The sequence below is a fragment of the Symphalangus syndactylus genome, chromosome 16, assembly GCF_028878055.3.
Source record: "Symphalangus syndactylus isolate Jambi chromosome 16, NHGRI_mSymSyn1-v2.1_pri, whole genome shotgun sequence".
Classification (NCBI taxonomy): Eukaryota; Metazoa; Chordata; class Mammalia; order Primates; family Hylobatidae; genus Symphalangus; species Symphalangus syndactylus.
Window position 1 is genome coordinate 29,299,620 of NC_072438.2, and position 24,352 is coordinate 29,323,971.

At 36.4% G+C, this 24,352-nt stretch overlaps 1 protein-coding gene and 1 long non-coding RNA gene across 6 annotated transcripts in view; one reads left to right on the forward strand and one right to left on the reverse strand.

Moving 5' to 3' along the window:
• KCNIP4 (potassium voltage-gated channel interacting protein 4) overlaps positions 1–24,352 on the reverse strand; it is a 1,214,216-nt gene that overhangs the window by 793,394 nt on the left and 396,470 nt on the right. The window lies entirely within an intron of this gene.
• Positions 1–24,352, forward strand: part of LOC134732726 (uncharacterized) — an 800,561-nt gene that overhangs the window by 457,936 nt on the left and 318,273 nt on the right. The gene's annotated exons all lie outside the window — the stretch shown is intronic.

Consider the following 24,352-nt stretch of genomic DNA (forward strand, 5'->3'; position numbering starts at 1 on the left):
TTAATAACAAAAATAGACAGCCTTACATGTACATAGATAACATTTCAGCAACAGTTTTCTAACAGTGAGCCACAGCTAAAATTGTGAGCATGGGTACTTCAGCATGAAGGCTCAAATCAGGAGAATATGTACAAGAGAGAGGCTCATGAGAATTTAACCTTACCTTGCATTTCCCCTAAAAGCAATGGCTCTGGATTCACCAATTCAGTGTTCAAGACGACTTTATAAAATATAACTACCCTAAATAATGATGATTCACTGCACTTTGTCTTACTCTTAAACATGTACAAATTCTAGTAGCTTATGAAAGGATCAAGGTAACTCCTGTAGAAAAAAAAAAAAACTAGTTGAATCTTGTTTGATCCATTATTTACCAAACGTTTTTGACTACGGATCTAACTTATAAAGAATACATATTATCACCTCACAGAATAGGAATGCTCAGTGGCCAATGTTTGGAGGCCCTGCTGTAGGTGTTCAGAGGTTTCTTCAGTCCTTCTTTTAAGGCCACGTGATCTATTATTTAGAGTGTTTTAAAGCATCACTCATGACCATAAAACAAGAGATGAGGCCAGGCATGGTGGCTCACGCCTATAATCCCAGCACTTTGGGAGGCTGAGGTGGGTGGATCACCTGAGGTCAGGGGTTTGAGACCAGCCTGTCCAACATGGTGAAACGTCATCTCTACTAAAAATACAAAAATTGGCTGAGAGTGGTGGCGCATGCCTGTAATCCCAGCTACTTGAGAGGCTGAGGTGGGAGAATCGCTTGAACCCAGGAGTCAGAGGTTGCAGCTGGCCGAGACTGTGCCATTGCACTCCAGCCTGAGCAACAGAGTGAGACTCCATCTCAAAAAAAAAAAAAAAAAAAGGATGAAAAAATTACAGAGATCCTAAGACATTTTTCATCCACTTGGCTATCAATATCAATCTGAGTTAGTACTGCAGTCTGATAAAATTCCCAACTTGTTCTTTGATTAGTAGTGCTTCAGCCTTATCCCAATTTATTGACGTTCCTATGCTGATAAACCTACTCTTACCCTTTTCCTTTCCCTGAGGGAACGTTTATTCTAGTCTTAAACTTGAGCCAGTCAGTCAGGCTCTGGGAGTGAGTGGAGAGTTCATTGTATAAAAGAATGTCAAAGGTAACCTTTAAGGAATGCTGTGCCACCTCCAGAGTCAGATTTATAGTGGAGCTAATGAAGCTTAGGCTTCAGGCCCCTCCACTGCACAGTCCAGCATCCTACCCAATAAATTCTAGCAAAATGTTCAAGTCATATAGTCATATAAGTTTCCTATTTATTTCTTTTCTTTTCTTTTTAAGACCAGGTCTCACTCTGTCACCCACACGTGATTATGCAGTGGCATAATCACGGCTCACTGTAGCTTTGACTTCCTGGGCTTAAGTGATCTTCCTGTATAAGCCTCCTGAGTAGCTAGGAACACAGGCACCTGCCACCATGCTCAGCTACTTTTAAAACTTTTTTGTAGAGATGGAGTCTCCTTATGTTGCTCAGGCTGCTCTTGAACTTCTGGGCTCAAGCAATTCTCCAACCTCAGCCTCCAAAAATGCTAGGATTACAGGCATGAGCCACCAAGCCCCGCCTAATTTTCTAATATTTAGAAAGTAAGATAGTTTAACTATAATTAGTTAACACTGCTCCTTTTCTGCTACAAGTTTTCTATGGCATACTTTCTTTCATATCTTTTAGACTTGAGGGCAACTGTCGGCATTTTTAGAATGCAGCTAAGTAAGAGAATGTGTAGGTTTATTTATGGGTTCATAGCTTTTTATGCACAATCAGGTTATGGATGAGTGTCCTAGGGTAGGAATGGCTTCCACAAATGTGTCTACCACCCAATGTGCCAACTCATCTAGCGTCATAATTCAAAGGCGACCCAAAAGTGAACTGAGTATCACTGGAAGTCCCCAACTCTGGAAGAATAGGAATAGTGGATGGACTGCTCATTTCAAAGTCAGTTAAGCCTAGAAACTTAGAGTCAAAAATATTTTAAGCCTTCAAAAATATATTTTTAAAGACTTGAAAAAATAAGTAAAAACGAGCTTGCAAAATATTTATTCAAAAGCTTGAGAAAGCTCAAATATATCATCTTAATTACAATTTATAAACATGTTGTAAAACATTTCAATAAAATAGCAAAGAATATAAAGCTCTTGATTAGGATGTTATGAAATACCTTTATTGATATTTATAAAACAAGTTATTAAAGAAGTGTGGTAGAATTTAGATTAAAGTAATAATACAATGTAAAACAAAAGTGATTAAAATAAAAAGTGAAATTGTCAACTTACAAATTACGTTGCATGAAGAATAAAGTTGTAATAGCATCAAATACATATAAAATATATATATAAATATATATATAAATATATGGAACACACCAGAAGAAACAATCATTAGTACAAGAGAGAAATTTTTACAAGAAGTAATGAAGACACTCTTGGATTCAGAATAGTGAATCTAAGTAATGAAGAGGAATAAATAATGAATCAAATATTTACATAAAAAATTAATTTCATGTTGAAATGAAACAAATTACTAACATTTATTAAAATAACATAAAATGCAATAAACCACCAAAATGAGACTATCAGAAGTAAACTGCTTAATGAATACTGTCAATTCAATGATGACTTAAAATTAATGTACAACAAAGCTTAAAATATCATGAAATATTACAACTTACATTACTAAAGGAAATCAATAGACATTCCCAAATTTGACAACAATCCTAAAATGTATATAATATTACAAATAAAGAATTATGAAGTAAAATAAAACTTTCCTATTTACAATAAAAAATAAATGTTTATCAACTCTGTTATAAGCCTGAATTATTTTTCTATCTTCTCTACTAAAAGTAGTGCAAAACTATTCAACATTATGCAAGCAAGAACCAGGAAAACTATCACACAGATCTATAAGGCAGTTATTTTATTTTAGAATGTTACTCTTTTAATTTTTTCATATGTACATCATTTGTCAGTTTTCTAAAAATTGTAATTTCAAAATTGATAATTCCTAATCCTAACTATTCATTTTTACACTTAGTTTTATATTTAAGCATGTATTTGTTTTTCATAAGAGAGTCCTAAAACTGTGTAATCTCTGGATCCCATAAAACCTAAATCTGCTCTACAATAGAGGTATTAAATGATGTAAGTAAACTTCAAAGCCAATTCAAAAACAGAGACCTAGTACTGTTTATGTTGTTTGCTTTGTTGTAGCTAATGTGTCAGCTGTGAAAATAAGTAATTCAAAATTTAAGCTGCTGGAACTTTAAAATATTTTGAGCTTAAAGGCAATGTGAACTAAATCTCATAAGCAGACAGTTGTAAAGTCAGCAGGGGAAACCTTTGTTTCTCTGATTATAGATTAGCCTTTTCCTTACCTACATTGTTTTGTAAAATGTTGCAAATGACTAAAGAGTGCCAGGGAAGAAGACCTCTTTCCTTTTAAGTGTTGATTTTCATTACAGATTGCCTTCCATCTTTCTTCTCTCACACATACTTCATGACTATCGCATTGTCTCATACGGAATCTTAAATATACTCTTAAATTGGAAAGGAAATAAAAATAACCTTTATGGATAAGAAAAGGAACCATAATTTATTAAATTGTTGTGACTCCTAAACTAGCTTTGTACAAAAAATGTTATACTACTATTAAATTGATTTGCTTTCTGCCTATATAAGCAAGACCTTACTTAACTTGTAACATCTGAGTACTGATCCCACTTCTCTGGAGTCCATATTTTCCGGATGGTCTTTCCCAGCTTTTTGCTTGAATAAACCCTTCAAAACTGGATTCTGATCCTTTCGATTATTTCAGGTTGACGTAGCATTGAAAAATAGAGTACCATGACCTAGAGTCAGCCTATGAGAAATTCTCTCTCTCACACACACACAAACACACGTAAACACATACATAACAAATTTAAGACACTGTATTAACTTTATACTCCACATAACAAATTACCAAAAATTGAGTAGTTTAAAATAAGTATTTATTATCTCACAGTTCTGTAGGTTGGACGTCTGGACACACTTGACTGGGTTCTCTGCTGAGAATCTCACAGGCTGAAATCCAAGTATAGCTGGCTGGGCTCTTATCTGGAAGTTCCAAGGACTAATCCACTTTCATGCTCATTCTGGTTGTTGGCAGAAGCCAATTCCTTGCCATTGTAGGTCTGAGGTCACAGTTGCATTGCTAGCTGTCAAACTGGGTGCTGCTCTCTTCAACCAGAGCCTGCCCTGCATTCCTTCTCACACAGATCCTCCATCTTCAAACCTTCAAGTACATCAAGTCCTTTGCAAAACCCTTAGTTCTGGGAACTGCCCACCCCTTCCCTGGAAAACTCATGAATAATTCACCTCCTGTTTAATGTGTAATCAAGAACCATAAAAACGGGCAACCAGCAGCCGTTGGGGCTGTTCTGCCCATGGAGTAGCCATTCTTTTATTCCTTTACTTTCATAATAAACATGCTTCAAATCTTTCTGGCCTGTTCTTCTGCCACTGGTTGGGGAAAGCTTTATACTTTCAAGTTGTCGGAGGCGTTTGAACTAGAGTGACTCCATCTTGAATAGGGGCTGGGTAAAATAAGGCTGAGATCTGCTGGGCTGCATTCCCAGGAGGTTAGGCATTTTAAGTCACAGGATGAAATAGGAGGTCAGCACAAGATATAGATCAAAACCCACAAAAAGCAAGATGGCAAGGAGAGTGACCTCTGGTCATCCTCACTGCTCATTACATGCTAATTATAATGCATTAGCATGTTAAAAGACACTCCCATGACAGTTTACAAATGTCATGACAATGTCAGGAAGTTACCCTATATGGTCTAAAAAGGAGAGGAACACTCAGTTCTGGGAATTAACCACCCCTTTCCTAGAAAACTCATTAATAACCCACCCCTTGGATAACGTGTAATCAAGAACCATAAAAAAGGGCAATCAGCAGCCCTTGGGGCTGCTCTGCCCATGGAGTAGCCATTCTTTTATTCCTTTGCTTTCTTTTTTTATTATTATTACACTTTAAGTTCTGGGTTACATGTGCAGAACGTGTAGTTTTATTACATGGCTATACACATGCCATGGTGGTTTGCTGCACTCATCAACCTGTCACCTACATTAGGTATTTGTCCTAATGCTATCCCTCCACTAGCCCCCAACCCCACGACAGGCCCCGGTGTGTGATGTTCCCCTCCCCGTGTCCATGTGTTCTCATTGTTCAACTCCCACTTATGAGGGAGAACACGTAGTGTTTGGTTTTCTGTTCCTGTGTTAGTTTGCTGAGAATGATGGCTTCCAGCTTCATCCATATCCCTGCAAAGGACATGAACTCATCCTTTTTTTATGGCTGCATAGTATTCCATGGTGTACATGTGCCCATTTTCTTTATTCAGTGTATCATTGATGGACATTTGGGTTGGTTCCAAGTCTTTGCTATTGTGAATAGTGCTGCAATAAACATACGTGTGCATGTGTCTTTATGGTAGAATGACTTATAATCTTTAAGGTATGTACCCAGTAATGGGATTGCTGGGTCAAATGGTATTTCTAGTTCTAGATCCTTGAGGAATTGCCACACTGTCTTCCACAATGGTTGAACTAATGTACACTCCCACCAACACTTGCTTTCACTTTACTCTATGGACTTGCCTTGAATTCTTTCTTATGTGAGACCTAAGAACCCTCTGTTGGGGTTTTGATCAGGATCTCTTTTTGGATAGCAAAGTAATCACAGGACTAGATTTAATCACAAGATTAGATTAGACCCACTCACATAATTTTGCTGTTTGAAGGTCAATCATTGGGGACCTATAATCACAGCAATGACATTTCACCATATTCGTAGGTTCTACCCACACTTATTTTGCAAGGGTGAGGGGTTATTGGGGGCCATTCTTAGAATTCTGCCTACCACAGATTTTCTATTAGGATTACAAGATTTATATTGAATGGGTAGTCTAAACTAAGGAAAAGCAAAAAGTCGACTCTTCACAGGGGGTTTGAGCCCTAGTTCATATAAAGCAGAGAAAATAAATCAGAGATAGCAAGAGACCAAAACAGATAGATGTAATTTGAAGAGAGAGAAACAGAAACTAACTTGCCACGAACCCGAAGATTGTGTATTCTTTTTCCTCTCTGAGTCACTAATGTATGCTTTCTAGGAGAAGACATAACATATTCTAAAATGTTTGTTTTTCTTAAAAGGTATTTGCATTTCCTAATTGGCATATTATTTCATAATGATACTCATATTAAATCTGAATGTTTGAGCCATTCTTATGTCTTCCTTCCATGATAAGTTGTTTATGTTGTGGAATGTCTGAGTCTATAATTAAGTTATTGTCTCTAACAAGTTAACCATATCCATGCATACATTAACATATCATTATAATGTGGGAAAACATAGATGTGTACCATAGAACATCAAGCTGAATGGGGCTCTGCAGATCTGGGTTGGCGTTTCTGGTAACTGGTCTCCATTCTGGAGGTGGCAAGGGGCAGAACTAAAAACTCCAGAAGAAAGAGAAAATTTATTCTTATCTGAAATAAAGAGAAGGTGTGATAATAGGAAATGTTATTTTGCAAATATCTACTCTAATTTCTCTTCCTTTCTACCACGGAAAAATATATTTCCTTATCACATTCATATTGCTGGGTTTGGCTTGGCTCTTGTGCTGCGGTGATCCACTGTGATCAAACCATGCCCCGAGACTGGGCACTAGGACAAATAAATGTGGAGTAGAAATGCCAAAATCTGCTGTTCAACTGAGTCTCCCAGCAGAACCCAGTCTAGATCAGCTGAACCAAGTCACATACAGACCTGTGAATCTGAAGATAAGCACTCACAATTGCAAGCCCACTGTGTTTTGGGACAGTTTGTTACACAGCATTGATGCAGCCATAGCTGACTAATACAACAAAGAAAAGAAGGAAAAAAATCTTGAGATACAGAATTATGTTTAAATTTAATTAAACTAAATATATACATATTTATGTCTGTACATTTATAGATTATATCTATATTTATGACACATGCACATTTTAAAAATAGCTCCTTTGGCAGAGTTTTGTGCTAATATTTTCATTAAAAGAGGCTCTTATGTGATAATATTGCTCATAATGAAATGTAACAACTGTGTAGCTGGAAGCATTATTTCTCCTCTTTGGGCAACAGTCCCTGTAGTCTTTTGCTTATTCAGCATTTTAAAAGGACCATATTACCCTATAAACTTAAGCACATGCACAGAACTGCTTTTGGGGAAGCCTATGATTTCTAAACAATCTCAGGTACATAAGGCTGAATATCTGTTATCTGAAACGCTTGAGACTACAAGTGTTTTAGATTTCAGATTTTTTTTGGATTTTGGAATATTTGCATGTGTATTTGCAGATAGAAGCTATTTTATAGCTTGGGGATGAGTTCCAAACCTAAACCTAAAATTCGTTTATGTTTCATATATAACTTATACGTATAACCTGAAGGTGATTTTATAAAATATTTTAATAATTTTGTGCCTGAAACAAAGTTTGTGTACACTGAACCATCAGAAAGCAAAGGCATCCCAATCTCAACCACCCATGTGGACAATCCGCGGTTGTTTGGCATCATTATCATTCCTGACTCTGAATTTATATCCTATTAATAAGCACTCATTTTCTTACATTTATTCACACATAAGTAATTAACAGTAAAATATATGGCATATTGTTAATGCAGTGAAAATATAATGTGTTCAGGGTAACCAAGCAGCACAGCAGTGTCACCAGAATATCTGTTATCTGTTTAAAAACACCGGCAATAAACAATGGCAGGTCTTCACCTATTCAAAACTGTTTATATTTTGCAGCATTTTGGATCTTGAGTTTTCAGATTATGGATATTCAACTTGTAGTATATTTAATTTTGTGATTTCTTTTGTTAAATAAAAAGAAAAATCCTTGCAGATTATATGAAGGTCACAACTGTCTCTTTGCATCAATAAAATCTCAAAAAAAAAAGAGGACCACTGAGATGGGAAGAACACTTCCAATGCACTACTGAAAACAATGTAAATGGTTGGGGAAGTTGGCCACAAAGTCTTCTGTCTCAAAAGTTGTAATAACACATCACTGTTGCATATAAAATGTATCTGCAAATACATCTATAATGACTGCTGATCATAAGATTTCTTGTTCTATTCACTCTGAAGCCTATAAAAAAAGAAGCAAACTATCTACATAATCCAACTGAATACTCATTATGTAAAGTGCTAATAATGTATACCCTCTCATATACAAAAAAAAATGGATGGTTTAAAATTGCTTAGATTACAAGAGCCAACTACTTGGGCAGAATGGGGAAGGTGATGTGAATGCATAAATCTTACATATATGCCTTACCATGGAGGGATAGCTTATATGTATGTGGTTGAAATGAGGAAACCCTCTCTCACTTATAAATTATCATTTAAGCATTCTGTAAAAATTTAAATTCATACTTAAGATTCAAATTATTTTTTCCATACAGAGCAAGGTTTCTCAATCGCCACACTACTGATATTTGGGACTGGGTAATTCTTCACTCTGGGGAATGGCATACTCATGATAAGATGCTTAGAAGAATCTCTGGCCTCCACCTACTAGATGCTAGAAGCAATCCCCTAGTCTGGAGTTGGGACTATCAAAAATGGAGACCAGGCCAAATGTCCCCCGGGGGCAAAAGCACTCCTCGTTGAGAACCAATGGTCTCTAGAAATACCATGCAGTACATTCTTTCTTCCAATAATAGATGCTAATCACAAGCACACAAGATAGCCACAATTATATGATGTTTGCTACTTGCCAGATACGTAGTAGCTCATTTTAATTCTCACAAAAGTCAAATGACCTATATACCATAACTACCTGATACAATTTGGATGCTTGTCCCCTCCAAATCTCATGTTGAAATGTGATCCCCCATGGTGAAGGTGGGGCCTGGTGGGAGGGGTTTTGGTCATGGGGTGGATCCCTCATGAATCGCTCAATAACCTCCCCCATAGTAATGAGTGAATTCTCACTCTGTTACTTACTGTGACATCTGGTTGTTTAAAAGAGCCCGACATTTCTCTTGCTCCCTCTCTCATCATATGACATGCCTGCTCCCCCTTTGCTTTAAATAAAAGCTTCCTTAGGCCTCACTAGAAGCCAAGCACATGCTGGTACCATGTCTCCTATATAGCCTGCAGAACTGTGACCCAACTAAACGTTTTTATTTTTTAAAATAAATTACCCAGCCCCAGCAATTCCTTTATAACAATCCAAAATGGGCTAATACACTACTTCTATGTTACCAATGATGAGACTGAGTCATAGGGAAGTGACTTGTTCAGACAGTAGAGAGAGCCTGGATTTGAAAAAGGGCAGTGGGGCATAGAAGGATAAAGCCCTAAATGAGATTAACTTTGGGACAATTGGATTCCAGAGAGACTGGATACATGGGTAGTATATCCTATAGAACCCTCTGCTCACATGTTAAATCTGGGAGCTGAGCTAGTTGACTTCAGAAGTCCCTTCCACTACTAACAATCTGTAAATCTGTAAATTGTAGGCAAATCTATTTGGTTAGATTTATTCCAATAAAGGCAAGCTGACCACATGTCAGGTAAGGTCCAGCTACAGCATAATGGCATGATGGCAGCCACCCATCTTCACTGATTTAAATTCGTGCTGTTTTAGTGCATATATCCCCCTTAATCTGTCTGCTATGAGAAAATTCTGCAAGGAAGAGAAGGCTGCTTACAAAACAGTCTTTCAAATTTCTCCATGGATCTCATTGCCAGGTCTTCAAGGTCAGGACCAATCACAGACATGGCTGGAGAATGCCCATAAACTCTTCCTCCTCTAATAGCCAATGGGAGAAAGGGATTAACTGCTGGTCAGATTACTGTGACTATTAACATTAGAAGCAATTCTGTGCTTGAAAACTTGATCAGTCAAAGAGGGTAAACTAAATTAATAATGAGCACTGGAAGGAGGGAGGTCTTTTTACCTAAGTCCCCGTGGTCACAACAAATTAGATCAGAGTGCCTGAGAATATGCTAAATTCCATTCCATAGCCTCATTGAAAATTTCTCTTTAGTACTTTATCTGTCTCTAGTCTCTCTCCTCTTGCAATGGGTCATTTCAGCTGCTGCTAAAACCAGCTTTCTATTATAGTTCCTCCTCATGTCATACAATTCCTTAAAGGCTGATAGCATCATCTGTCCCTGATTCTGGTCCATTTAACCTCCCTACCCATAGATACAATCCAAGACTTGTACTCATAAATTCCAAAGGAAAAATAAAGCTGTATATTGCTACCTCTATGGTAGGTTACTTTTGGGGAATAGAAGATTCCAGGACAGCTACTTCCTGTGTTTACTGATTATGAATCTCGAAGAAAGAAATTTTGTGTGAGCATAACATATACATAAATTTTAAAATTTCAAAAAAAACACAGTTCTCAATCTTCTGAATCTGCCAAAGCCAGCATGACACAGTGCCAGTGCCATGCCTAATTTCAGAGAGTACCTCCTCTTTCCCCTTCCATATTCAGTTGTATTATCATACTTTAAAATGCTTTAGAGGGTCACTTATGGTCACTCACGGCATATTCAGATAGTTTGTTATCCAATTACATTCTTGAAGATTTAAAGAACCAGAAACAAACAAAAATCATGCAAACATGAGCTACAGTTTTTATTGTATGTGTCTGTACATAACAGAGAAAAATGGAGATAGACGTAGATATATGTGAATAAATTGCTGCATGTAAAAACATTAGTTAATATACAAAACAAAATAAATACCTTCTTACTTCTTTATTTTAAATGCTAAAAACTTTCTTATAAGGGCGTGATTATTTTTGGAAAACATATAAACACATTTACATTATTCAAAAGGAATACAATGATACAAATAATAAAGCTGACAAGATATCTAATTGGAATTCTTTTGGTTCTTTCAGTTTACAATGATAAATTTAACCACACTGAATAATTGTAATTTCTACCTGTGCCAAATCTATAGCCAGTCTCATATCGCTTTCCACTACAATACTAGAAACTTTCCCTGATGAATTATTAAATGATCTTTGAAGTTGCTACAGTTCATAGAAATGTGACAGTCCAATGTGTCTTAGTGCTGTGAACTGTTACCAGAAAGACTAAACATCCTTGACAGCCTGATAAAAAATTAATTATTCTCCTTCCAATGGAAAGAATGCAACTCTGCCAAAACCTGTTAAATGTGGAGCTTTTAGAGTTCTCAATTTCTTCTCTCTTGGAGAGGACACACTAGAATTTTTCATGAGGATTAACTAGCACATGTGAAATATCTAACCTTGCCTAGTATCCACTGGATCTTTAGACCTTAGTTCCTTTTCCTACCTTAGAATTTTTGTTCCCCTAACCCCACTATACTAAATGCCAATGCATATTAGAACAGAGGTGGCAGTACAAAATAGAAGAATAAAAGAAATATTGTATTATTGTGAGAAAGGATACCAGTGAAGAGATATTTATTTCAGATACAGTAAAATACTCAAATACTCCAAGCAAGTTTTTCCTCAGTGATCCTCTGTTTCTGCCTATGTAGACATCATTCAACCTGTCCAGTTATATCTACGTTATTGTGAAGATTGAAAAAACAGGGGAGAGTTTTTTTTAAAAAAAAAAAAACAAAAAACAAAAATGAAAACAAAACCTATGTGTTACAATATATAGATCTTATTTTCAACAGCGATTAGATAATGGAATTAGTGTAGTAAAGTTTTATTAATGAATGCTGTAATTAGAAAAGGTTAATTCAATATTTGCTTCCCCAGGTTACATTCATTTGAAAAAAAAATGCACTAATCTTACCATTTAGTGGTAACTCCTTCAGTTCGACCTACAGACACAAGATCTTGAAATGAAACTGTTGATTAATCTATTTACTCAGTAAAGATGCTACTGGATACAATAGAAATATAAGTCATTAATGTTTTGCAAACAATGATAATAATGAAAGATATTAGTCTTTTTCCTTAGAAATTAACTTAGTGGATTGAGACAGTTTACCAATCTTGCCTTACAAGAAATATTTTAAGCACCTAAAAAGTAATCATCCCAAGACAAAATAAAGAGTGCAGAGAGCACTTTGCTATTTCCTCCTGTTATTACAAAGCATAATAAATCCCTACTCTGGACTATTTTTTGCCTGTATCCTGATTAGATAGATATACCCAGGAAGTTTGAAAATGTCTGCAACTGAGAATACTTTTATTTATAAAGCAGGATAGAGGTTGAGGAGGATGTAGAGAACAGATTGTTATCTGTACTTGCCACAGCAAAGCATATTTTTTTAATACTTAGTTTTTTAGGCTTCTGTTGGCAGATTGACCTTTCTTGAGAGTAGCTTATCTTGCTGTAGAGCAATATTCCCAGACCTCCTGGGGTTCACAAAGTTAAGAAGAAGGAGCGTCAGGAAATAACGAAGACAAGAAAGCAAAACAGAAAAATAAAATAAAATTTCTGCTGAGTTAAAGTAGGGTGTAAAAGAGCCATGGAAATTCCAAAGGTTGTTTTAGAACCTCCTATTTCACATCCTACTCAGCTGTCCAGAAAAGAAAGCAGCAAAACACTCAAACTCTTGGGGAAACAAGCATTAGGTGGTGGCCAATGGGGGTTGAGGGGGGAGTCTCTCTTAAAAGCGTGAAGAAAGCACAGATGAAAAGGGCCAGTCAATGCAGCCTAGTTGTAAAAGCCTAGAAAATAACATCTGAAAGCTTAAAGTGGGGCATAAAAGAGTTGGAATAACACGTTGTGAGCACAGATCAGTGTAGTCTGAGAGTTGTTTATTGCAGAGAGATCAGAAACGTTCAAGTGAACCATAGCAAACTTCAAATTGCCATTCACCTTTCTCACTGGGTTTGTGTTAATCTCCATTCCGTAAATTGAAATCAATGACAGCAGCCTGGCAGAGGGGTTGAGAGAATTGAATGCGATAATATGTGTAAAAATACCTGCTGTAATATTTGCATATCTTACACTCCCGATGGAAGTCCACTTCTTTTTTCTACTACTAAAGCCAACGCTAGAGGCATAGGTAAATAAGGAGCATGGAGACTGAGATGGGCCTCACCTGTCTGGAAGCCTTTTAAAATGCACTTGTCCTACCTGAGATTCTCCATTCTGCTTGGTGAGGCACCCTGATGAGGCATTTCACACGTGATCACAGGAGATGTCACCAAGATTATTCTGAGTTTTAATTTAGTCCGTTGTAAATGGGGTCATGATAATTCATCATCTTATGTGGTTGTTAGGACAGTTAAAGGATAAAATGAAAGCAAATTTCTTTGTGTGTAAATATTAGCTATTGTTATTATTACCCCCATGGTTAGCATAAAGCAAGAGAGTGTCTGTTCTCCACCTTTCCCTTCTTTAATGAAGACACTGGTCACTGGATTTAGGACTTACCCCAAAATGATTTTGTCCTGAGATCTTTACCTTAATTATACCTAAAAAGTTCATTTTTCCAAATCACATTCACAGGTTTTCTCAGGCTTAAGAGATTGACATATCTTTTGGTGGGGAAGGGGCACAATTCAACCCACCATGGGGAGTTAGAAGTTAAGCATGTAAATGGACATACATTATTATGTAATGCCAAGTAGTGATAAATGCTCTAAAGTAAAAATAAAGCCATATAAGGGGATAAGGGTGAGCGGAGGATGCTCTTTGGAGACAGCAGTCAGTAAAGGCCTCCTGAAGAGGTGACATCTGAGCTAAGATGTGACTGAGAGAGTGAGACATGAAATATGTGGGACATGTGTTAGGGGCAGAAGGAGCAGCAAATGCAGAGAGCTGAGCCAGGAAAGTCAAGAAAAATCAGAGTGGCTGGTGGCACAGCAAGTGAGCAGGCCAGCAGCAGGGAAAGAGCAGGGGGCCGTGCTTGTCACAAGAGGATTTTGCATTTTATTCTAGGTTTGATGGGGAGCCAAGACTGGGCTAAGAACAGCAGAGTCATATTCAATTTTTAAGGAAGACATTCTATTTTAAACCGAACTCCAGACATGGAGCTAAAGATTTAAGTGGTATTATAATATCCTCGAATAATTGCTCTGATAATGAGAAAACACCAAGAGCAATTCTTTGCCAATATTACAACTAAATTCAGTTTGTGCTACCATGTCTTTTCATCATCTTGTGCTTCACTGAACATGTCACGAGTTTGCAGAAATGATTCCTTCTGCCTGCATGCCCTTCCCCAGTGTGCCCCCTCGCTCTGCTGTGGCTTGTTCCTGGTTTGTGTCACCTCCCCAGATAAGGTCACTCACCCTTCCTCCATGCTCCAAGGCGCTTATTGCCCTGGGTGCCTACTTTCTCGTATCATTACCATCTGTTTACAAACCTTCCTCCTTTTCTGACTGTACAGTTCTTTATGGTCACATGTAAATCTTATTAATCTTCATATTACCAGAAACTAGCACACTGCACACTAGGTGCTGAATAAATGTTTGTTAAATGAATGAGTGAATCTTGGTCCTATTCAATTTTATTTTGCCTGGGTTTATATATTCTCCATCCCACTATTTAAATAAACACAGACTTTTTTCTTCTGTTATTTAATGAATAACCTATAGAAGGGCATTACATTAGCATCAGGACACAATGACCATCTAATCATTTTTTAACAGTTCACTAGAACTGTACACAGTTATCAGCCTGTTCTCCTTTGTTTGCAAATGCCTCAAGAAGCCAAATAGTGGTAGGTACTTTCCCCTGTGTTAAATTTGGGATCACAGAGGCAGGGCAAGCTGCATTAACCTGTCTGAGGTCACCCTCCAAGTCACTGCAATGGAGAAGCCAAATCATCAATGCAGAGAGCTGCTTTCTTCCATAACTGTGATGTACTGAGTTCATTGAGCCATGCTGTATTTGTCATGCACATGAGTTCTGAAAATCAATAAAATCTGTGAACCATCCCACAGAAATAAAATGCAGTGAAAAGGGTCTGCTTTGCTCCCTTCAATTACTCCAGCATGAATGGACCCAACAGCTGTGGTCTTCAGTGGGACTTCCAGGGCAATGAGGTTTTTAGAAATATTGATTTTCTTGATTTATCAAATTTTCTTGTTTGAGCTTTGCCTAATTAAATGTCAAAGTTGAGCATGTGAAGCTGCATTAAAGCATGATCTTCCTGGCAATAAGAATATGGAACAAAATTGGATGCATCTTTGGATATGAAATATAAAAAAATACCTGAATCATTTTCAACAAAATATACGCTCAAATATTGATGGAGATAAAAACCAGTTCGGGTAGATTTCTTTGTCATGCTTGAAAAATACTTTTCTTCAAATACATATTAAATATATTACTATCTAGAGCATCTAAAGCGAGAGTGTTTTCACACATCTAAACAAAATTAGGATCCCTGTGACTCATGGCCCCAGTCATTCTACATGGTTGTCAGAGTTCATATCTCAACTCCAGATTCAGGTCCAGTTTGCTGGTCCATCAGAGGCTGGAAGCATGCTGTGCCAGGTGTGTCTGTAGCCACAGCTGTGTGCTGTGAAAAATGCATGCTCAGTTAACCCTGGAATGATTTTAGATCCTAAATACTGCAAAGGAAAGAGTATCTTTTGGTTTTTTTGTGCCTCAGTATCCTATTGACACAAATGAATTTTGACGATAAATTTGTAAAGCCAACAGCCTTTCAACAAAAGGGGCAAGAAACATATGTGTATTTTGTAATTGAGTAAAAATGGATTTTGAGAATACTATGGAATATTCATAGATCATTGGCTTTCAAGTTGGAAGAGCAATTTAGGGATAATTACAATAATGATGATAATTGGTGATCATTTTTAAATATGGTTCTGTCATTGTATGATGTGTTTTATCAACAAATATATTAGGTACATGATTCAGTTATCACTACAACTAATTTAAAGAAGAGGACAATCCATTCTAGAGGAGTTAAATGACTTGCCCCATTCCCACAGTTGATTACTTTTCAGAGATGAACAACAAAGTCAATGCTTCTGTCTTCTTGGTTTACAAAGGAATTGCAAACCACATTTATGAGAGTGATTAGCCTTTTCAAGGATGACATGGGACTTTGTCTTTTAACCAGATGATTGCATAAGTGATAGGCCATTATTGCTTCCTCAAACTTCCAGTTACCTTGAAATAACTCTATAGGACAATTTATTGCTAAGAATCTTCTATGGAATGCTACCTCAAAAATACATCAGAGGCCAGGCATTGTGGCTCACACCTGAAATCCCAGCACTTTGGGAAGCCAAGGCGGGCAGATCACCTGAGGTCAGGAGTTCCAGACCCGCCTGGCCAACATGGTGAAACCCCATCTCTACTAAAAATACTAAAATCAGCCAAGCATAGTGGCAGGTCCTGTAATCCCAGCTACTCGGGAGGCTGAGGCAGGAAAATCACTTGAACCCGGGAGATAGAGGCTGTAGTGAGCTGAGATTGTGCCACTGCACTCCAGCCTGGTCAACAAAGCAAACCTCCATCTCAAAAAAAAAAAAAAAAACAAAAAAAAAAACAGAAAACAAAAATGCATCAGTAGACATTACTTAAAACTATATAAAAATGTTGTTAAAGAAAATGCTGAGTTAAACTAAACATATTACTTTACTGCAGGACTTATCACTACCACCTTTAATAGAAATATATGCATTGCATATCTTCCAGTAGTGGGTACCCTGTGGAGCACTTACTAAATGTGTTTCATCATGTGACTGTTTTATCAGTTTTCTCCTAAATAAATATTGAGTGCTTTGCAACAGAAAGTTTAGTGCTCTATGGAGATGAACTTTCCTAGAGTTAATATTCATCACTAGTAGATTATACTATGACAAAAATAATGTAATTATTTTGTCTATTTTCCACCATGGATATTACCGGAATCATATTATTTCACAGCCATTATTAAAATGGCCAGAAAGATTAGAAGAGTAAAAACCAATATTGGAAAAAAAATAGAAAACTGAAAACTGCCACCATATCTACTTAGTCTTTGACATGGCTATGTAAAAAATATTGGTCCTGTATATGGATGAACCTCATGACTTCTGTAATATTTTAGTGGTGATTTTCTGAAAACATTGTCCTTTTCTAAGGTCCCTGATAATCAATGTTTTGTATCTTCAAATTAGAAAGCTGGAGAGAGCAATGCGTCATGGGGTTATGGAATGGAGAGTAGGAAACTGGTCCCAAGTGAATTCAAATACACCACTTGGATCCCATTCATCTACTCTTTGGCCCGTGGTACCACCTGGTCCTTCCATGAAGGTGCCCTTTGGAGACAGAAGAATATCCTAGGCATTTGCTTCAATTTTCCAATTTTAGACCCAAAGTCAAATGTTTCCCAAATGACTTAAATTGACACCTGTAGGCCACTGGGATTTCCATTTCCTTCCTGGGCTTTGTAACTATAGAAAAACAAGTTACGAAGGAAGATGTGGGGATACTTCTACCACAGGTAGTCAGGTAGACCTGTCCCCAGAGATGCAAAAATGCACATGGGATATACGAATGAAGGGTGATGGGAAGGGAAATTGAGGTTAACGCTGAGGTTTCTGGCTGAGAGTCTGAATACAGTTTACTGTGAGCAAAAGTGATTACGGTGCTTTTTGATTTTTAAAAGTTAGCTGAGAGGTGTGCTGTGGCCAGCAGTGTTGGTAGCCAGAAACTTCCCATAAACCAGAGAGCACACTGCATCCAAGGGCTGTGCTACAAATCAGCTTTGGTATGAATTTAGGACATTTGCAAGTATTATGCCTGTTATCTTAAATGGGATTTAGGAGCTGGCGTGGTGGCTCACGCCTGTAATCCCAGCACTTTGGGAGGCCAAGGCAGGCAGATCACTTGAGGCCAGGAGTTCGAGACCAGCCTGGCTAACATGGTGAAACCCTGTCTCTACTAAAAATACAAAAATTAGCCAGGTGTGGTGGCGTACGCCTAGAATTCTAGCTACTCAGGAGGCTAAGGCAGGATAATTGCTTGAACCTGGGAGGCAGAGGTTGCAGCGAGCTGAGCTCGTGCCACTGCACTTCAGCCTGGGTGGCAGAGTGAGATTCTGTCTCAAAAATAAATAAATAAATATATAAATAAAACAAAATAAATGAGATTCAGTCTGTGCTTTTTCAGGATTTAAATTTGCCAAAAGAAATTGAAATTATACATTGCTAGTCTCATTACAGTGTTCTGTCATATTAGGTGACAGTAACAAGAAAAACAATCCATGTCCAAAGGCTACGGCTATCAGAAGCATCTAGTTACAACAATCAAAGTGATGATTAAAGAAAAATAACTATTTCTTTCCTGTTTAAAGCCATGCCATTACAACAGACTAATTGAAATGTGAAGCAAAGATTATGTAGATTTTGCTTGCTGGATGTTGTAATGTTAAGACTTTATTGATCAAAAAGAGGCAAGTAGCTTTTGAATGGTATTAGCAGTTCTTCTACTAGTTGGAAATTTATTTTCTGATAGTGTAACTTACCAGAGCTTCATCATGCTGTGAAGTGTATTTCAAGTCAAAAAAATTACATTGAACTTGTAATGCACAAGGATCTTTGTGCCTTGTAACCTAGTGAATAAGAACATAGGCTTTGGAATCAGAAGAACCTTAATTTACATATAAACTTAGCCATTGTTTTGAAAAAGACGATCAAGTTTCTTCAACTATAAAAGTGGGATATTAACAGCCACCTGAATAAGTCTATTTATGGCCAAATGGAAGGAATACCAGGCCCTAGACCAGTAAGTACCACATAATCATCAGCAAATAAATTGGGAAAATAATTATAATAATAATTATCACCTCTCTGTCAGGCTAGAGTGGAACTTGAGGTTCATTTAATCCAAGTCTTACAATTTGAATGAGGACACTGAGTCACAAAGTGGAAACAGTTTCAAAGTGCTTTTATTCATTCGATGATATATTGTAGACCCCCCATTTGTCAAGCTCTGTGGTAGGCACTGGCAAATGAAAGTATAAGCATTCACCATATATGCATTCACCAGGTATGTATTCATACCCAGACCCATTCAAGGAATAATTGATGGCATCTGTCCCTTAAGGAGTTCCGAGTATACAAAAGGACACACATGGTGAATTTTGTGCTATCACACAGGGCTCAACAGGTTGCTGATGGAAGAACAGAAGACACCATGACTCTGCCAGGAAAGCCACTTCAGAGAAAAGGTGGTAACTTATGGGGTTTGAAGGAAGAAAAGGATTAATGTCAACCATACAGACCTTCTAGAGTATGCAGAGAAAGTATCAACCATATTTTACTAATGAGAAAACCAAGAATTTGAAAAAATGTATTATTAGTTGATGGTTCCACGATATTTTAGGGGCAGAAATAGAACTAAAACTCAGGGCTTATCATCTGTATCTCTTACTACTTTTACTCTTTCTCCCATTCTCCCACATGAATAATATCTAAGTTTGCAGAAAGAAATTAGTTCAACAGTTTAATTACACTGTGGATAACTTTTAATTTATTCATTTCTCATGGAATTATTTCCTCTTGCTTGATTTATGCCCTTACTTGATCTATTTCATTTTACTTTGATTTTCCCCTTTGTAATGAGATAATGCATCTTTGATAATATTTCATTCGCTTTCTGTGTATAGCCATTTGTTTTTCTCCCCGTGGAGAATTAATTCATATATATTCTAAAAATAAGCAAATAATATAAATGCAAATGGGCTTCAAATGATAATTTACAAGCACCTAAATTGAACTTTGTTTCACTTGTATCCTGACGCAAAATGTTCCTGACCTTAAGATCATGTCCCATAGAGCCATTCCAATTGTAAAATGAACTCTGCATCTGATTTTCAGGTTATTGGATCTACATGTTTACCATAACTCTGATTAAAGGCCTTTGTAGCAAATGGACCATAGCTGTTTTTGCAATTGAGCCTCATTAAAATTTAAAGTGTATCCATAAACATGTAAGTGCTTATTATAGATCAAAGTTCAGAAAATTAAATATTCACAAATACAGCTCATTTTACAAAACTACAGACTCGAAATTATCTAAGCCAAATAATCTTAGCACTTAACACCAAATAGCCTTAGTTATTTCTGCAGCGAGATTTTATTTATGCTAAGCAACTTTTTTTGTGACTTGAGCAAAGGTTTTATTTTACCTGGAAAACTCAGCAAATATAGCTCTTACTCAAGGAACACTGTTGTAATATTAAGATATAAAAATGATAAGGTACCACCTAACATTATATCATTTAATGCATCAGCAATGAAACCATTTGGGGTTTATTTATTTTGCTGATTGACTTGATTCCCGTCCTTTGGAGAGGTTAACAAAGTTGGGCATATTTCATGATTATTCAAATAAGATAGCAAACTTTAATTTCTGTGTAACCCTCTAGGAGGGTTCAGCCAACAAGTACAATACTGTGTGCTGTTTTAGGATGTTTAGATTGGTGCCTCCACAAATGAACAATGAGGCCTTGTATTTGTTGATAGCAAGTAGATTGTACTGCAGAATTAAAAGGAAAGAAATCAATGCTGCCAAAATAAAACAATACAATTAGAACCACATTTTGACTTGTCTCAGAAACATTTCTTGGTATTAAAGTTATTGGGCTATTAAATTGCATGGGGAAAAATAATAGAGCTCATTACATGGAGTGTTCTGCTTTGCCACAGCTGGAGTCTGGATTGCACACTTTAATATTAGTTACATGCATTGGAGCAAGTTGAGGAAATACAGATTATTAAGAAATAACCTTTCCCATTAGGGGAGCTTCAATGTCCTCAGGACCTTTTGGGGGTATTAGTGGGAATATAAAGAAGAATGAAGTATCTTTTTGCCATGCATTTTCCAATGTGAACAATGAAATCTATTCAAAAGTTTGTTTCTGTTTCAATATCTTTCCCTGATAGAAAGAAAAGAAAGAGGGAGTTTAAGGGAGAACCCATTAAAGACTAAAAATAGAAGGGATGGAACTGCAATTTCCTTAGATAGCATTGAGACAGACAACTCTGTTTGATCATTTGATAAGGCCAAAGATAAAATGGTAACTCTGAAATTTTTAATTATTCCCTCAACAATAATTTCAGAAACAACTCATAGGACTTGTCTTTTTACTTTTGACCATTTAAATGATGGTGGACAGCAACAGTTCTATTGGTTTTCCTCATTTTGGGGAGTGGACCGGTTTTATGCATACTGTCTTCCACTAAACAAATCAGACAAAACAGTTTAAAAAAGCTAACGTTAAGGCAATTAAATTACCATCATTACTAAGGAAAGAATGATAGATGCATGGTAATTGAGGATTTACTAGTTGCTAGGGATGGCAGTAAGTGTTTCACATACATTACATCCTTTAATCGTTCATAAATCACTTATTTTTTGGATAACAGAACCTATCCTTGCTTTTTGGAAAATCACATTGCCTTCCACATTGTTCATTTATGAGAAGGACCCTGTGCCCTGGCTCAAAAGGTAAACATATGACCCAGATCTGGTTAATGAAAACACTGTGGCAATAAGGACAGACAATTAGGATGTGATTATAGCTTGGTCAGGGTACAGAATTCTGGGACTTTTCCTGAAATGATCCAATTTTGAGTAAAATCCTCTGGTCATCTACTGTGGATCTACAAGTAGCAAAATCTTTCTCTTCCTTTCTCTCTGTCCATTTTGCCTTCTTCTGCCCCTTTTAGACATTCTAGTAACTAGCTCACTCACCATGAAAACAACTATAAAAGAGTCATTTTTGAATGCAAAACAAATAAACCAAAGGTTTAATATTTTTTTAAAAAAATTGCTGAACCCTGGGATTCATAAGACTGCCAAAATACTTATTAAAACATATAAGCAATTCTAAAGGAGTCAGAATGAATGCTTAGAGTTTAAGTGACTATCATTAACATTTAATTTACCAAGGTGGATGTGCCATTCACCACTGATATTAAAGAGCCATTACCAAGAATGCACATATGAGCACATTACATCTAAATGGTCCCTTCTCCTCTTTTTGGATAGCTTGTGGGAGTCACTTCTAACTATGCTAATTGTTTATTCCCAGTAAACATTCATGCTTAAATGCCTCCAACAAAATAACATGTAATATTTGGGAATTTCGTGGTAACTTGATGACTTTTATTATCAGAACCATACCAGAACCAAATAAAGAACACATGTTTATTGCATATTAAATAGAAATGAGAAAACTTTTCTTAACCAAAACAAAAACATTTTTTAAAAAAGGTAGTAAACTGCATATTTTCTAGAAGGCCAACAAGAAAAGCAAACCTCTCTTTAACAAGTATTTTATGTTGTAAAATTGGAAAATTTGTCCACATACAGAGATTTAAAATTGAATTATCAAATTTCAGATTTTAAACTAAGTATGAAAAAGTGTTGTGATCTAAAAATTATTTCAAGCTTAAGATACCAAAGTGAATAAAAATACTTTCACATTTATATTCCACCTCTCAACACTCTCACAAATACACAGAACCCAAAATATCTTTTGCAATTATCTTAATTACTGTTACCTTTGATTTATCTTACAAGGGTAATGCATTTAAAATTGTAATTTCTCATTAATGTCAGTTAGGTTTTACAGGATTTTAAAAACATTACTTCTTTGTTGGTTGGTCTGATGTTCTAAATATGTTTGATTCAAAGAATAGAGATGTTATAACTAAAGGATCAGTTTCCATAGGGCCATAATTTTGCGATGCTAATAACTACCAGATTTTTTTTAAAGATAGGTATTTCCCACAAGCACATTTGTATATATTGGCAGAAGGAATGGATATGCTAAAAAATGATTCAAACACAAATGGTTTCCTTCAACTTAATGTTTTAAACTTTCTGTGTGTTTGAAGCATTTCTCCAAAAACATGATGATGGAACATACATTGGAAGAAGAATCAGAAAAGTCAAATTTTTATATAAGGTCTGTAACTCCTTTGCTGTGTGAATATTGACACATTGCTTAATATTGCTAAATCTTTCTGTGAGTTATTATATTCAAATTCGGAACTGCATTACTTGCATTACATATCTTTCCATGATTTATATGAAAACCAAATGGGACAATAGATATGATAGGCAATGAAAATTCCAAAATGCTAAATTAATAAATGGGTGCTCTGTTCATCACTTACCAGTCTACTATTTAATGAGCTACTACTCAATATATAATTTAGAAAACGTACTCAAATATGACAGTAGGAGAGATACATAAAATATGGTAAGTACTACAAGAAAGGTTTAGTTCAAATGCTAAGAGAATTCAGATAGAGGGAAAGATAATTTTGACTGAGAGAGAGGACTAGGAGGGAAAGTAGAAGTGACACTATTTGAACTGGGTCTTGGGAAATACTAGGACCTGGATCTCAGATGAGAAAACATGTTTTAAGCAGGGGAGGAGGTCATGGATTTGAAGGTTTAGGGTTATCTATTGCCTGTTTTGAGTTCATGATATAATGCATTTTGCTTCTTTAGTTAACTAAAAGAATCACCTAAATTGTTTAAAAGGAGAAAAAGGAATAGAAGATCTAGAATAATCATGTACCTTTTTACTAAGCAATCAATATATCTAAGACATTGTTTTTATCTATTATCTCAGTGTTGTGATATGAGCATTATTGCTATTATATCCATTGATAGATTAGAAAATTGAAATTACAACAAAAATTACTTGACTCCAAAACCACAGCTCTCCTCTACATCCTGCTCTATTATTCTCTTGTAAAATAGATTGTGGTTCTTTTTATTTCTGTAACTTAAAACATTTTTCCATTGATATCATTCTTGCAACTACATGTTGAGTGCAAAGATGAGGTGCTTGCTCTTAAATGGGAAGTAGGAAGATGAACAGAGTTGTCCTTCTTCCATGGATTTAATGAGGAATTAGGATTCAGAAATGAGCTCTCATGTGCACCTATCCAGCCCTCCAACACCTACTCCTCAATGGACTAAATATTTAACTTAGGTGGAAAAGAACTCACATGTTGGAGGAGGACTAACATGTGACTTCCTTTGCACATGCCCCAGGATCATAAGTGGGGGGCCTTCTATTTGTCCTTTACATTCAGTCTCCTGCTTATTCTCACATATGCCCATGATTTTAAAAGCAAGCCACTAAAGTGTGTTTCTAAGAGCATAAGCTATAATTCAGATAAATGTGGAGGAAATTTGTAATTCCGCATCTTAGTCTGTTTAGCGTTACTATGAAGAGACACCTGAGGCTGGGTAATTTATAAAGAAAAGTTTATTTGGTTCTCCCTCCCACAGGCTGTACAA